The sequence below is a fragment of the Macrobrachium rosenbergii genome, chromosome 21 (genome assembly GCF_040412425.1).
Source record: "Macrobrachium rosenbergii isolate ZJJX-2024 chromosome 21, ASM4041242v1, whole genome shotgun sequence".
Classification (NCBI taxonomy): domain Eukaryota; kingdom Metazoa; phylum Arthropoda; class Malacostraca; order Decapoda; family Palaemonidae; genus Macrobrachium; species Macrobrachium rosenbergii.
The window spans coordinates 61,677,544-61,694,187 of record NC_089761.1 but is presented as its reverse complement, the minus strand read 5'-3'; the positions used below and the strand labels follow the sequence as shown (position 1 = coordinate 61,694,187).

At 36.1% G+C, this 16,644-nt stretch overlaps 1 protein-coding gene across 1 annotated transcript in view; it reads right to left on the bottom strand.

Annotated features, from left to right (window-relative positions):
* Window positions 1-15,857, bottom strand: part of LOC136850244 (proton-coupled folate transporter-like) — a 344,294-nt gene extending 328,437 nt beyond the window's left edge. Inside the window, exon 1 of the mRNA XM_067123914.1 lies at window positions 15,589-15,857. The gene's annotated coding sequence lies outside the window, so the exon portion shown is untranslated. The remainder of the gene's footprint in view (window positions 1-15,588) is intronic.
* Window positions 15,858-16,644: the final 787 nt, after the last annotated feature.

Below are 16,644 nucleotides of genomic sequence, written 5' to 3'. Positions count from 1 at the left end.
ATCTTGTAATTGAAGGTATATTGAACACAGATGAAATTCTTTTCTAAATTACCTCCATAGCTAATATATGTAATTCATTATCAAATACACCTGGGATGTGTTGCAAAAATATGCTTTGATAATAGTGGTGCAGAGTAAAAGAAAAAATGCCTAATTTAGTCATGTATTATAGAAGTTGTTACCTAATTTTCTTTTTGCAGGCCAATGCTAAGATTATAATTGCATAACAACCCCTCAAGTTGCTCAGATCGAGATCTGAGCCTTTGCAGTTCCACTGCAGAATGTCTGCCATTATTTATGGTGAAATTTGGGTCTTCGGTCTTATTTTTTTACTGAGTTCTGTCAATGTTTCCTCTTGATTCAGTGTAGGGATATGGGATTTCTACAGAGATACTGGGGTTTTAATACTTTTTATTTTTATTTACTTTTTGGACAATGTGAATGAAAGCGACTGGGTTTGTTTAGATTTGTTGGAGCCATAGCTATATAGCTTAAGAGTTTTCTGTTTCTAAATGACTGTTGCTTTTAGGAGATTGAAGGCATAAACAACTGTTCCCCTCTAGTAAAACAAATTTTTTGTCGACAGATGAATATCAGTGTGGCTTCTGAAATGCTTATGAATAAGAAGCTAATGTCTCTGAAGAACCTTAAGATGACTCATGTTTTGTTTATTTTATGGCATAGTTGGTCTTGGTGAAATGTTCTTTTTAGTTTTACCTCTGGGTAGGCTTAACAGAAGCAAAATCAAATTTAGGAAAGGCAACAAGGGTTACTACATTTGCAAGCATTTTAGGTGTTGGAGGTACTGCAGTAGCAGCAAGAGCATAGAGGGCTGATTCTTATGGAATAAATAACAGGAATTACTGTAAACGCAGAGGTTTTGGATGTTGAAGGATCTGTAAGAGACCTCATCGCGCCGATAGCAGTCTCTTTCGAGCACACGTGTATGTGCGTCATACCTTCGGAGGGACCAAGACAAAAACAAGAGCATCCTGTTTTCTCTCTCGCAAGGAGCACGACTTCTACCATACAATATTTCCGTCTGTTTCTCCCTAACCATTGTTGTCTCGATTTATGAACAATCGCCACTACTTGCATTGCCATGCAAGCATTCTAATCATGTACTCATAATGTTCCACCGAATCTTCTGTATCAAACTGTATGTATGTTTCTGTCTCGCCAATTCACATACATTATGCTACTGCATTGTATTCATTAACCTGTCTCGAATTTCATGCAATTGGCCATATGTGGAATTTCCTGGCCTTTCCATTGATATATATTTTATCACTGTACGTTTATTATGTCTCTCGCAATCGCCATCTGTTTGTCTGCCGACAAGCACAGAAGTCCGAAACATTACCTCTGTTTTGCCCTGTCTGTGTGTAGATACTACTTTGCGGCTCGCACCAGCCAATAACAACTTCGAAGATTCTGTACATTCATTATGGGCTGCTCTAGGAGCAAGAGCCCGTCCTGGCACAACGCCAGCTAAATCTAAAACAACAATGTACATTCATTCAGTAAGGAACCACCAATAAACCAGTCAACACCCAGCCAGCATGTCCCTCAATCCCGTCCTTACATTGGTGACCACAGAGTGACCGGAAGAAGCCGATGGTAGACGTCCGACCCACGATGACGACCCACGCGCCAACGAACCCCTCGCCGCCTCCTCTCCCGTCGTTCCCGAGTCTTCAATAGATGTCTGACCCTCCGAGATGACCCACCCCACCACTGGAGCCCTGGACGCCTCCTCCAGGAAGCCTGGTGCCGCCCCCAAACTCATACCGGGTGCGCTGACCAATGAAGGACCAGCTGACGTCATCCTTCAGCCTGTTGCAGTATGACTCGAGCTGGCTACCGAAGGATCATCCACCGTCATCCTTCAGCCTACTGCCGTCCCCCTCGAGCTGGCTACCAAAGGATCAACCGACGTCATCCTTCAACCCGCTACCGTCCTCCTCAAGTTCCTGCTGGCCGGCGCCGCCCTTAAGCCTCCTACCAGCCCCAAGCCCAAGCCCTTCGCGCCCATTCCAATTGTCAGCAAGACGATTTCCGCATCGACGCTTTGCTGGGGCGGGGGGGGAAGTACTGTAAGAGACCTCATCGCGCCGACCGTGGTCTCTTTCGAGCACATGTGTGTGCATCATACCTTCGGAGGGACCAAAACAAAACAAGAGCATCCCGTTTTCTCTCTTGCAAGGAACGCAACTTCTACCATACAATATTTCCGTCTGTTTCTCACTAACCATTGTTGTCTCGATTTATGTACAATCACCACTGCTTGCATTGCCATGCAAGCATTCTAATCATGTACTCACAATGTTCCAACGAATCTTCTGTATCAAACTGTGTGTATGTTTCTGTTTGTGAAGACGCCAAACGTCTCGCCATTTCACATTTATTATGCTACTGCATTGTATTCATTAATCTGTCTCGAATCTCATGCAATTGGCCATATGTGGAATTTCCTGGCCTTTCCACTGATGCATGTTTTATCATTATACGTTTATTACGTCTCTCACAATCACCATCTGTTTGTCTGCCGACAAACACAGTTGTCCGAAACATTACCTCTGTTTTGCCCTGTCTGTGTGTAGACACTACTTTGCAGCTCGCACCAATATCAACTTCGAAGATTCTGTACATTCATTCAGTAAGGAACCACCAATAAACCAGTCAACACCCAGCCAGTATGTCCCTCAATCCCGTCCTTACAGGTCTACTGCAGCAGTTATATTAGAAAAATTATGATGACCATGAAGAGATTTGAGTTACTTTTTGCAAAGGATGGTTGTTAGCACCTTTCAGCTTCCCCCGCCCTTTGCTGTGCCATAGCTTACATATTCACTGCACACTGTTTGAACTGTCTCACATCAAAATCAAGGACAGAATTGATACTGAGGTGAGTGGTCGCCACCATGATAGCTGCAATAATCTATACTAGGTCAGTTGCGACTATTGCCATCTATTTCCACTGAGCATTTGTACCATTTCTTCTTGTTTCTGAGCCTGCTGATAAATTCTGGCAAGTTTTTGGATAAGAACGTATGAACAGCATTATTTTGTTCCTCAAAATTCTTAGGACAAAGGTCCAGAACTTCCTTGTCAGTCAGATGACTCTTGTAAACCCTCTAAAGTAATCACTCCTGTATACTGTTGGAAGTGTTTGGTTTCAGAAAAGTAACAGCATTATTGTGATATGGTTCTAAACTGAGCAGCATCATAGCTTGTAGATCGCCTTTGGCCTTGATTAGGAGATTTCCATATTTCTCTGTTTTTCTTTCGGTATTTTTGCAATACACCTTTTGTAGGTATGGTAGGCCTTTCAAGTTGTTGCTGCATACAGGTTTGTAGTTTCCAGTGTAAAAGATGCAGGTAGTTTTTTTTTTTTAACTAAATACAAAGCAATTTAGTACAATTATTTTTCAACCACAATCTTAGAATTTAAAATAGTGAATGAAATAGAATGTATATTCTTTATGCTGGCCATTACTTCTTTCTTTGCTTAACAGATTAAGTTCCTGAAAAAGGTAACAAAGGCATTCAGAACATGTTACCAGTTACCCTGATCTTTGTTCTTTTATTGGCCCAGATTCTTTAAAGATACTGTTTATCTTACCAAAATTGTAAGTCAAGTCAAAATTATTACTCCAGAGTACTTTTTCAAACATTCCATTTCTATCAGTTTTGATTTCAGCCTGGTTTCCCAATGTTTCTTTGTTTCTTTTGAGGAAATAGCCCATAGTCAAAGTATCGCAAGTAGTAGTTAGTTGCCTGTACCACGGTTCGTCGGTGGATCCAGGCGCAGGAGGGGTAAGTATGTTATTATCCAAACAAGATTGAAAAAAACTAAAAAAGACTGCCTGAACCCCTTGAAAAAGACACTCTGTACCTTTCATGAAGCTTATTTCTTTGCAAATGATGCCACCCCAAATCGATAACATCGAAATAATTAGAGGCCCAAGTGTAATTTAACCCATTTGTTGGACTGAGCATTACAAGAGTGCAGTCATCCCTAATCCACTTATAATGATGGGCAAGCTGGAGAGAAATGCCGAAAATCCTTCAAAAGAAACAGCCGGCTCCTGGAATCCATGGGATGAAATCTAGGGGCAGTTCCACCACTGAGGCACCAAAATGACTGGCATATAGATATTTCTCTGGTCCAAATATTATCGGGTGGTTGATGAGACCACCACAGCCAATAGTATAGGTCCCATGGGTGTTAGTTCAACTTTTGAAAGATATTGTTATCGGTCACAGTATATTCGAATTGAGGAGTATAGTTGATTGAAGAAAGCAATTCCCTAATGTCAATAGTAGTGTCCAGAGGCTACGTTACCCTTTAAGTGTCACTTTCCCTGTTTTGCTAATTAATATATTTACACCATAATTCCACAGATCTACAGTAAGTGCGAAAGGGTATCTATTCTTTTTTTGTAAGCTTATATGAATTATAGTTATGTGTTTTTCTGAAGTGTTTATCTGACCTGTTTATAGTTCATGTGATCTAGTAATAAGTCTGTTTTCAGTGTGGTATGTATGTTTGTACTGAGTGAGCGTGTCTATTCTTAATTTGGTTTCACATTCCTGTGTTTGTGTACCCTTTGTTTCTTCATAATCAGGATTCTTAGAAATGTGTGTGCCACGGTGTAATATCATCGTAGCTATAACCAGGTGGAACTGGATATTTGCAATAAATCAACTAATTTGTCAAATTCCTCAATACTGTTATCTTCAGGTCTCAAATCAGATTTCACCGACAACCAGCAAACTCACTACTCATATATTTCAGCTGCTGTTATTAAAAAAAAAGTAACGTCCAAGGCTTTAGCCTTAATGTTTTAACATGATGTGTTTTGACTGAACCATTGCTGTACTGCACCACAGTACCCATGGAGGGGAAAACCCTTAAGATTTTTAAGCCTTCCATATTGAGATCCTCCAGGTATCTTACAGGGAATAATCATTTCGTTACGCAGCAGAATAAAAACATTGGTGTTCCTCTTGACAAGAGGAGAAATAAAAGTGTGATAAATACAAGTGGCTGATCATTGCCGCTTATCGACACAAAAATCGATCTGTAGATAAGTTGAATGACAGGCATAGTAACAAGCTATTTTTTTATCATGTAACTGAGCCACCTACAGAAATAAAATTTAATAACAGTCAACAAAAATAGTGACAATAATCATAAAAGAATAGTGACATCCAACTCTGCAATCATCCTAATTAACAAACATTCAAGTTAATAACACCGGCGGAACATAGACCACAAAAACAATTGGGATTCTGCTGATATCATCACTTTGCATTCTATCAACGACAGCGACGAAAGTTGTCAGTTCCAGTGTTAATCAGAACACAAAAATTTATCACCAGAAGATGACAGAGCTATCAAATAGTACCACTTGAATAAGCCCGAAGTAACTCGTTCTCTTAGCCACTTTTCCTGCGCATCGAATTGTCAAAGATGTGGTCTTAAGCCACTGAACACTCTCAAGAAGCTATATTTTCCCAAGAGATGCTTTCTACTTGACTACAACATGACATTGCCATAGTTGACGTTTTAGACAACTAACTGTAACCTATGACCTTCGTTTCAGCAGTATTCCGCTCCTTGCCGCTGGTCTAAACTACATAATTATGCGGAGCTCTTTCCTGATTTAACAAAGAAAAAATCTGGAATGCGGGTCCCCCCGCCACACTGAAAAAATGAGCCACGAAATTCTATAGTAACCATTTTCTTGTAGCTGCAGAGTAGTGCTATACAAGTATTTAGAATTCAGCATTTATTCTACATACTGAAATATCTGTTATAATATTATATATATATATATATATATATATATATATATATATATATATATATATATATATATATATATATATATATATATATATATATATATATATATATATATATATATATATATATATATATATATATATATATATATATATATATAAAATATATATGTATATAAATTTGAGTATACCTTAGTTTAACCAGAATACTGAGCTGATTAACAGCTCTACTAGGGCTGGCCCGAAGGAGTAGATTTATTTTACGTGGCTAAGAACCAATTGGTTACCTAGCAACGGGACCTACAGCTTATTGTGGAATCCGAACCACTTTAGAGCGAGAAATGAACTTCTATCACCAGAAATAAATTCCTCAAATTTTTCATTGGCCGGTCCGAGAATCGAACGCGGGGCCAGCAGAGTGCTAGCTGAGAATGGTACCCACCCGTCCAATGAGGAACGGTACAAGGGAACAGATGAGTGTTTGTTTAAGGTGGGAACAAGTTTCTTTATGGTTAGAGATTCTAATATTGGAAGGTGGTGTTCATTTGGACTTGATAATAATATCTTGAACACCACCTTCCGATATTAGAATCTTTAGCTATAAAGAAACTAGTTCCCACCTTAAACAAAACACTCTTCATCTGTTCGCTTGTACATAGCTTAAATCACGCCCTTCTTGTTCTTTGCTTTCGGTGCATTTTCCATACAGCAACTGAAATTTGTTGAGACAAGGTGCCTTTTTAATTATTCTTAACTAATTTTTTTTTGTAGAGTATATAATTTTTATTTCAATATTGCATCTTGCTTTGTTTTGCTTTATTCAATGTGCTTTGCATGTCGACAAAAAATAATTTATGCTGTATTGTTTATCAGTTTTTTTGTCTTTCATTTTAGCCTGGATGATGAGACATTGGTCTCGAAACGTCGCAGCAAGAATAAAGTGACTTATGCTGTCTTCTTCTACGCCTTCTGGTTTGTACAGCTGAGGAATAGCCTGACCATTATGTTGAATTGTATATATATATATGTATGTAATATATATATATATATATATATATATATATATATATATATATATATATATATATATATATATATATATATATATATATATATATGTGTGTGTGTGAGTGTGTATTATATATATATATAAATATAAATGTATATATATACGTGTGTGTAATATATATATATATATATATATATATATATATATATATATATATATATATATATATATACATATATATGTATATATATATATATATATATATATATATATATATATATATATATATATATATATATATATATATATATATATATATATATATATATATATATATATATATATATATATATATATATATATATATATATATATATATATATATTATATGTATTATATATTATATAAATATTTTCAAGGTATCACTCTCTCTCATCTAGCAAAAAGAAATAATGTAAATAATATTTAACTAATTCATTCATTTTTAGTAGGACCAGTGACTGCCAAGAATCCTTAAATTCCATGTGCTAATCCGGTAGGAGTAAATCTTCGCCCAAATTGAACACGAGTTCGCTGCCATCATGAACCTTCGGCCATGCTGCCAGGAGGCGACACCAGCACCAGCTATGAGGAACAAAGGTGTAATCCATGGAGGCTATAAAGGACCTTGGAAGGAGCTGCTTGCTCTTAGACTCTGTCGGCAGCTCATCCAGGTCTCAGGTCCTGACCCTTGCTCTATCAAACTGCCCATTCCTGACATGTTGCAGTCAGGGCATTGTAACCTTTTGTTGTGAAATATTTGCTGGCTCCCCCCAAAAGATGAGAACACCATCTCCTACTGAAGGTAAAGTGCCGAATTTAAGGTTTTTTCGTCAGTCACGTCCCTATTTGTCTCCGACTGATTTTATACTTTTCATTTCATGGTGCGATATTCCTACAGTGAGACTTGTATTGCTTTTTATTGTTGTGCTGTTTAATTTGCTAAGCACTGAAGTGGAGTGTAACGTAAATCGTTAACAGTCGAGCTATCAGACTCGAGCTCAGTCTAGGCACCTTCTGTGTAATTCCTCGATTCATTAATGAAAGTGTTATCTTCGGTTGAGTAAAAATAGGTGTTTCGATTACAGATTAGGAGTAGTCAGCTGTGGACGTGTATTTCCTTGTGTGCGTAGTGACCCCACTACATCATTTGCAACACCCTTTTGAAGTGGGCTCCCATTGCATCTCTTCAAGCAATTCCCCGTCATTTGCTTCCTTCATCTTGTATTATGGGCCCATATGTTTACCTGTCCTGAATTATGTTACCATTCTTCTGACGTGTTTCTTTTGTAAATATAATTTATTAAGTTAAACCCAAGAGTTTACCTAATCACTCCCCTTTTGAAGTTAGGCTTTCAGCCGTATTTTGATGTAAGCCTCACATGTTTCTATCTGACCTCAAGGTCAGAGTCCAGATTTTTGGGTTATCCAAGGTAAGTTGCGTATATCCCTAGTGTACCTCATTAGTAAACTAGATGCCCCAGTTAGAAACATGTCAGCGGCGACCATTGCTCAGAATCTTGTAGACTGCCCTACCTCAACCCCTCCTTTTCAATCTCAATTATCAGCTGAATAGCCACACTAAAAGCTGGTTGCAAGAATTTTTTTGACTAGCGTAAAATTCACTTACAAGCGCACAAGTGATCAGTTGCGCAGTAAGTACAGTGTTATTATTTTTTAATTTGCTAGGTGCGAACAAAATCGCGACTGAAATAGAATTAGGAATTGTTAGGCCACGTACATGCATCCCAGTTATAGAGAAGAGAGTTATTAAACTTTACACAAGCTTTTGATAGCTACCGCATGATGGCTTGCATGACTCACGATAGGCTAATTACGTAACATGAAAAGTGAACTTCAAAGTGATAAAAAAGGAAATAGTGTGTGTCTTTCCTCCTCGTGTTATCCAGACAATTTGTCGTCTCGGAATTTTAGTTAGGCATATGTTAGAACCCACGTGGGTTACCCAGCAATTTTCGTATTGCTAGAGTTAAGAATTTACTCTCTCTCTCTCTCTCGTAGAGGTTAGGAATCCGTTAGGCAAGTGTAGTATCTCCTTTGCCAAGCAAATTCTATAATGGCATAAGATTTTGTTCAGGCCCACGTGAGCCAAAATTTTTGTCTAGCATTTCCGTTTGTTTAAAGAAAAGCCACACAAGATAAATTTCTTTTCACTCAGTTTAATTCCCAGTAAACACACTGTGGAGGGACCACTCCCGTCATTCACTATCCCAGCTGAGAGAAAAGCTTCCAAAATCTTTTGGTTAAACTCTGCGTAAGGTTTCGCTCACCCAGGTGTGTGATACCCGTTCATTCGGCCAAGACGACCTTTTTGTTTATTTGCTGTTTCACTCGCTCAGACGGCTGTGTGTGTGCCGACCCTGTCATAACAACCCCAGTCACACATGACTCCATACCAATAAAGTAACCACAAGTCCTAATTCTTTGTCAAAACTGATCATGTGCCAACTACAGGTCCAGTAACATAGTTTCTTTTCTTTGCGCACGTGATTTCGGCAAATGTAACTTTGCCCGTGAATGGTAGATTTAAGATTTTTGTACTCATCATATTCTACCGCATTTAATCTCACGCATTTCAAAATAAGCACAATCTTGTCCTCTTCACATTCTCTGCATTTATCCTTAGCTAAAGTAGCATGTGATCGCGCATTTTGTCCCCGCGGCAACTGTGTTCTGTACGCGTGATTTCGTATGACATGTTTTGATTTGGTTGTCATCACAAAAGATAATGCGTTAACAAGCAAGTTAATGGCAACAGAGTCCTGTAAGGTTTTGTCTCATACGAGAAAAAGACGAAAGATTTTGCAATGTTTCATGTACTGTTCAGGAAACCTACTTTGGTTCTTCGTCTTGTTTTGAAAGTGTGCCGTTTGTGACTGGCTGGCTGCTGTCTGTTTTAATTAGGTTGAGATTTTGTTAAGAGCTTCGTCCCATACAATTTTCTGCTCGAGTCACATAGGACTTTTTGAGAGTAAGTGCACATATCTTGATCGATTACAGTCATACCCCAAACTTACACAAGGTTGGATTCCAGAACCCCTCGCCCAAGGCGAATTTTCTCATAAATTTGGCACAGTCTCTAAAAATGTTAATTAATGCTTATTTCTAAAGTTTAAACAATAATAAGACCCTAATCATGCTCTCAAATTATTAAGCTAACTTTTAAATGAAATAAAAGCTACTGTAACTTCATTTAAAAGTTAATTTAATACATTGCCCTTAAAAAAAGAAATAAATTGTTGACATAAAAATAGAGCTGGAAGAGAATTTCTGTCCCTCTCCCCTTCCGACCGATCTATTTTTAGAAGTCTTCTCCACCTCTTTTTAATAACTTCTTTATTCTAGGTCTCTTTCTCTTTGTTCTGAAATGCTTTTCCATGAACAAACAGTGTTTTTTATTTGGACTAATACAACTCTTAGTAATTATGTCTCTATGTTTTAGAATGTATTTGCCACACTAGTGCATTTACAGTTCGTAGACGGTACAGGTAAAATTAGATCAAGTTAAACCATCTACTGTACAGGTAAAGACATACAGGGAAATAATAAGTTGTAAAAATGTGTAAGCATTAACTACGAGAGAGAGAGAGAGAGAGAGAGAGAGAGAGAGAGAGAGAGAGAGAGAGAGAGAGAGAGAGAGAGAGAGAGAGAGAGTTGTCCTTACTTACAATATAGTTAAATTATTTATGAATTATTATGGAGACAGGAAGAATAACATGTGAAAGAGAGAGAGAGAGAGAGAGAGAGAGAGAGAGAGAGAGAGAGAGAGAGAGAGAGAGAGAGAGAGAGAGAGAGAGAGAGAGAGAGGGTTATTCTCACGTTAGATATCAAAAGATGGAAATTCATGATTTATGGAGGAAAAAGGAAAAAGAGAGAGAGAGAGAGAGAGAGAGAGAGAGAGAGAGAGAGAGAGAGAGAGAGAGAGAGAGAGAGAGAGAGAGAGTACTGGAAGCCTTTTGACATGCTGTGGACAACGATTGCCACATCTGACAGCTTTGCCCTCGCCCCTCTCTTCAAAGGTTTCTCAAAAGATCGGGAAATGATATTTGTATGTATAAAATATCACATAATTTACTATAGAAATGTATAAATTTTGTAATTACAGTTTATTATTATTATTATTATTATTATTATTATTATTATTATTATTATTATTATTATTATTATTATTATCATTATTATTATTATTGTGTGAGGTAAAGTGAATTTTACTTATTACTACCATGGTATAATAAGGTATATTAGGGAAATTTTGCCTCAGTGATATTATTATTGGTAGATGTTTTGTGTATTTTTGTGTGTTATTATGTTTGCAATCTCTTGATTTTCACATCTTATATACTGGTGATTTAACATTTATTTACTTTGCATTTCAAATATTTCATGATAATTTAACATTGCTTACTTGATTTAATTTTCATTTATAAGATATTCTTTTCAAATCTTGTGTAATTCTTAATAGTTTAAGTTTTGCATAATTAATTTCATTTCTTGATAAACTAAACTTTTCATGATTTAGTTTTGTTTAATAATTTAACTCAAGAATTAATTAAATTTTGTGTTGTCTTCAAGTAATAGTAAATTTCTTCAGATTGTGAATTCTAATTATAAATTTTAAATTTAAAAATAAATTTTTGTATTTAATGATTTTTAAAAACAGTGTTTCATTTGTTGACCACCAGTGAATAGGATTAATTGTGTGCATAAGGCAAAGTGATAAGCATGTTTTGTCCCTTTAGTTTTGCTGAAGTGAATTAAGCCCAGGGAAACAGTTAAAGTTGTTTGATGGAATGATGCAATTTTACTCTAGAACATTTCTTGTTCAATTGTTGACACCTCACACTTGTTTTGATAAACTTAGTCTGATTTTTTATGTGATTAGGAAGTTTGTTAAGGGATCAGGGATCACTGTTACCTTTAGAGTACTCAGTCGTAACTTTTATTGTTATGAGAGTTCAGGTAGCTGGCTGAAGTGAGGTAAATTTTTGAATTCTGTGATTAGTTGTGTAATAACCATATTTGGTATGCTTCGTGACAATATATATATATATATATATATATATATATATATATATATATATATATATATATATATATATATACTGTATATATATATATATATATATATTATATATATAATATATATATATATATACATATATATTGACAAATACTTCACTATGTAGAATAAATACTGAATTCTAAATATTTGTAAAGTAATAGTGTGAAGTTACAAGAAAATGGTTACTATGGAATTTCGTGGCTCATTTTTTCATTGTGGCAAGGCGACCCATATTCCAAGGTTTTTTTTCTTATACAGAAAGATTATATATATATATATATATATATATATATATATATATATATATATATATATATATATATATATATATATATATATATATATATATATATATATATATATATATATATATATATATATATATATATATATATATATATATATATATATAAAATATATATATATATATATATATATATATATATATATATATATATATATATATATATATATATATATATATTCTATTATATAAAAGTGAACATTTGTTTATTTGTTTGGATTCTATAGATATCCAAGCTGCTTGACAGACCCAGACAAAATTTGGCACACAACCTCTATGTCAACCCAGAAAGGTTTATAACTCAAAATCAAACCCCTACCCTGTAACAGGCATACAAAAACAGACATACAAAAACAGACAAAACAAATGAAATTTTCATTTTTACATCACTTTTCCTTCAGTGCTTTATTGGTTAATTCTCATTTTTCACCTGACGCTCCACCTTTCTTCCGGGCGCTATCAGACATATGATTAACCTACAACAATAAATCCCCTATAACTTCAATTTTTTATCAAAATTTACGTGAATTTTGATCATAATTTATGATAATAATTCATATAATTGTTTATTACCTCGATAAAATCTACAATGAAAACCTAAATCGATCATTTCTTAGTAGAGGCTAAACCCGCTTTCAACCAACAGAAAACATGCATGGCATGGGAATTACCTCCTCGAGGCTCGCTCTCTCTCCCTCTCTCTGCTTAGGTCAACAAATGCGAATTTCCTCAGTAATTCGTTCGTTCCTTCTCCGTTTTAATCTTCGGAATTCGTTATAGTGACTACTTCATGGCGTTAGTGTGATGTATTTCGTCATACAGTCGGTTTAACGGGAAATTTTTTGCAATTTTGAAAACCAGTTATGTTCAAAGGTAGATTAAACTAAAACGCGACTTATAAATACGCGTTTTTTTAGTGATGGAAAACCCTTACAGAAAGTCATTGTAAAGCAGTAAGGCCCTATGACAGAAAACTAAACTATATAGAGAATTCAGAAATGTAGAAATGATATCACAGTAGCAAATATTTCAGAAATACCAAAGGAACATCATTAACAATTTAAATCCTAAAGACAAATTCAGAGCCATACACTAAAGGACAGATTACATATGTATATAAAAACAAGGTTACGAGTATGTATATGCTGAATATTTTTCTGATAATGAATACAGTATGACTTGCAGGCTAAAAGGAAACTGGAGCCATGATATGCAAGAATAGCACTGGCAGTGTACAGTGAATCGTGGCCAGGAAGCGTCAGTGGCACATGTTAGGGTCACTGTCGTGTTAGGGTCACTGTCGTGCTACTTGGCATGCGACCAAGATGCCTATCTTGACCTAGCTTTAGAATACTGGGCAATTATTCTCAAACAGGGTCTTCACTCAGCCTTCCCAAGCTGCCTAAGATTATTTTGATGTCTTGAAAAACTATTTTAGTGATATGAGACTTGGATTGGTTTATTTAGATAATATCGACCATTATTTCCTAAATCATTTAAATTTTACCTGTAGAAATGAACAGTTTATTCGCATACTACATTTTGCATAAAACTTCAATATGTAACATTTCCTGTGACACAGATGATCCTCAACTGCCGCTCTTGCTAACTGTACGGCAGCCATTTTTGCGACAAACTAATTTTGTAATCATATCCTTAACCAGCAATCCAAAATACTGTAACACATTCAAAGTTTAAAGGATGCGTCTTGGCCCGGAAATGTTGAGATGTTCCCTACCTTCAAAGTGAGTTATGGGACAATTTTAATCTTTTCGTAAGTGTAAATTAGATAAAAAAAAAAAAGCGCGAATTGCTAATGGGGATTTAATTGGAAACTAGTAAGCAGTTTGGATCACCTCTGGAAGTGAGAGAAAAAAAGGACGTAGCTTCTCAGCACGGACGACAAACAGCCCAGGCAGTTTAAGGCCGTAACTCCTGAAGAGAGTGGCAACAACCAGCCCTTAACAGGAACTACACTACAGAAATGTCAAGAATTCTCATTCCTGAAAAAATTACTAAATTACTTTGCCTTGTGAAATCTGCTTTGTAAAAGAAGTCTCCTGGCCACTGATGCTCATAAACAAGAGGCTACAAAAGTCTTATTAAAATAATGAACAAGAGATGATAATAGAGACCCAAGACTGGCGCCTCGAATATACACTGCATTCAAGATCTTTTTCATAACTTTTCGTTGGCTGCTGCACTAAACATCGCGGGCACACTTTTTAGCAGCATCTTTTGACTGCTTGCCACCAATGAAAGCACCAAACATTGTTCGTCACACGGGCCGAATCGTGTGGTATTGTAATCAAAACTTTTTTCTGTTTAATTCAAGCATTGTACTTAATACTAAACATTTTGCAAATACTGGTAAAATTATATGTCATGATATGTTACATTTGTCATCTTTCCGTGTAATTATGTAAAACACTTGTTAGCTCACTTGCCATAGACCTAGTCTGCTCCAAAACTTCGTTATTAAGTAGCTTAAGTCTAGTAGCACTGGTCAATTCTGCTATGTTGATTTACTTTACACTGCCGACAGTTGCAACGTACTTCACGGTCGTTTCTTTTCTTCTGCGCAAAGAAAGTTGCTGAGTGATGGTTGCAAGATGATGAACATGGAATACTCCATATTTGCCACCAGCATTGTCTACTTTGTGTTAGCTTTAGCGCTAAGCAGCAAATATATGCCGGAAAATGTGCCCGTGCAACAGTACCCTTTCATCCTTCGGCTGGTACTGTGTCCATTAATTGAACTGGAGTTCGCAGAAGTATTTCTAACGTGATTTAAATAGCAGTAGATTGCAATTAATGTAAACCAGGAGCGTTGCCATTTTTACTTTTTCTGGGATTCCAGTGTTATTTTTGTTACCATGTAATGTGTCTGAGGTAGATGTATTCAACCTTAATTTAGTACTTACTGATTCACGACGAGTCATTATTTCCACTTTTCCCCTACTTTCTTCATATTCTTTGTCGAGGTACTCTTTCAGTAATCAGCTGACCCTCGTGTTTTTGAACGAAAGTTGCATGAATGATACTTCCACATTTTTCGATAACCATTTATAAGTAGTATATATATAAGGTGAATCATTTTCACTTAATAATCTCCTCATGACTCCTTGATGTCACTTATTCTCAATAGCCTTCACTATATATTGCATCTCGAGAATTTCATCCTCTCAACCCCCGTATTAATTTCACATATCTTTACGCTACCAAGGTCAGCAGTTTGTGAGGACCGTCGTCTCTAAATTTTGACTTTCAAAAAGAAGTGAGGATAGTGCAAGATTTTTTGCCAGAATTCCGAAGAAGAATCACCTTGCGCTAATTTACCTCTGAACTGGAGTGGGCGAATATGTGTAGCAGCATCAGAGGTTCCACTGTCATTTGCTCCCAGGCATCCCTGAGGACGGCTAGCCATCTGGAAGTTCCTTTGGTACTTTCCAACTCAATTTCGTTTCCGCTGTTGCCACTTTCGTATTTCCTCATAATTCTCTTTTTTTCACTTTTACTTTTTTAGAGACCGAGGGGAAAGTGCTCACTGTCCTTCACAAATCCACAAAATGAATCATGCTTCAGGGTCATCACTGCGTCCACTTACTGAAAGCAGCACAAGCACCTCATGTTTAATCTCAGATAGATAAAAATGCCTGAAGTGCCCCTGACGAGGTAATTATGCTTTGCAGCATTTTCTTTAAGCAGCTAATGTAATCTTATCATGACTTCCTGATATCAACAAATACAATGCATGTGGTATTTTGAGAATTCATATCTCAAAAGATACAATTGAAGATTTTCCATATTATTGAGCTTTCTTTTGGGTTTATTGCATTAGTTTGCTACACAGATTTTGCAGCAGCAAAGAAATGTAATGCCTCCACTATATTAACTTGCTTGCTTCATTTACCCAGTTTCTTGGAAATTTTTCCTTTCTGAAGACCCCTGTCAGCACTGCTGCAATCACACAGGTGACTGAGATAGAACATTTCATTATCATCTAATGCACTTTAGTTCGGTAACGCTCAGCCTCTCACATTCTCTGTCACTTATGTCCTCTCTGAATAAATGATAACGAGATAATCGGGTTCAGACCTTCAAACATTTTGTAATCGTTTTGGGGATTTCAAATGGATACATATATTTATATATATATATATATATATATATATATATATATATATATATATATATATATATATATATATATATATATGAATATATAATGTACTGTATCACGCAAAGTTATTATTAATAATTCAGAAATTTCCCACTGACTAGGGGATAGGGTATAACAACAGCATAGGGGTGACAGGATTGTGGTACTTCCCCTGCTTAACAGTGCACCAGGAAAACACCATGAATATAGGACTGTTCCCTCAAGCTAAGCCC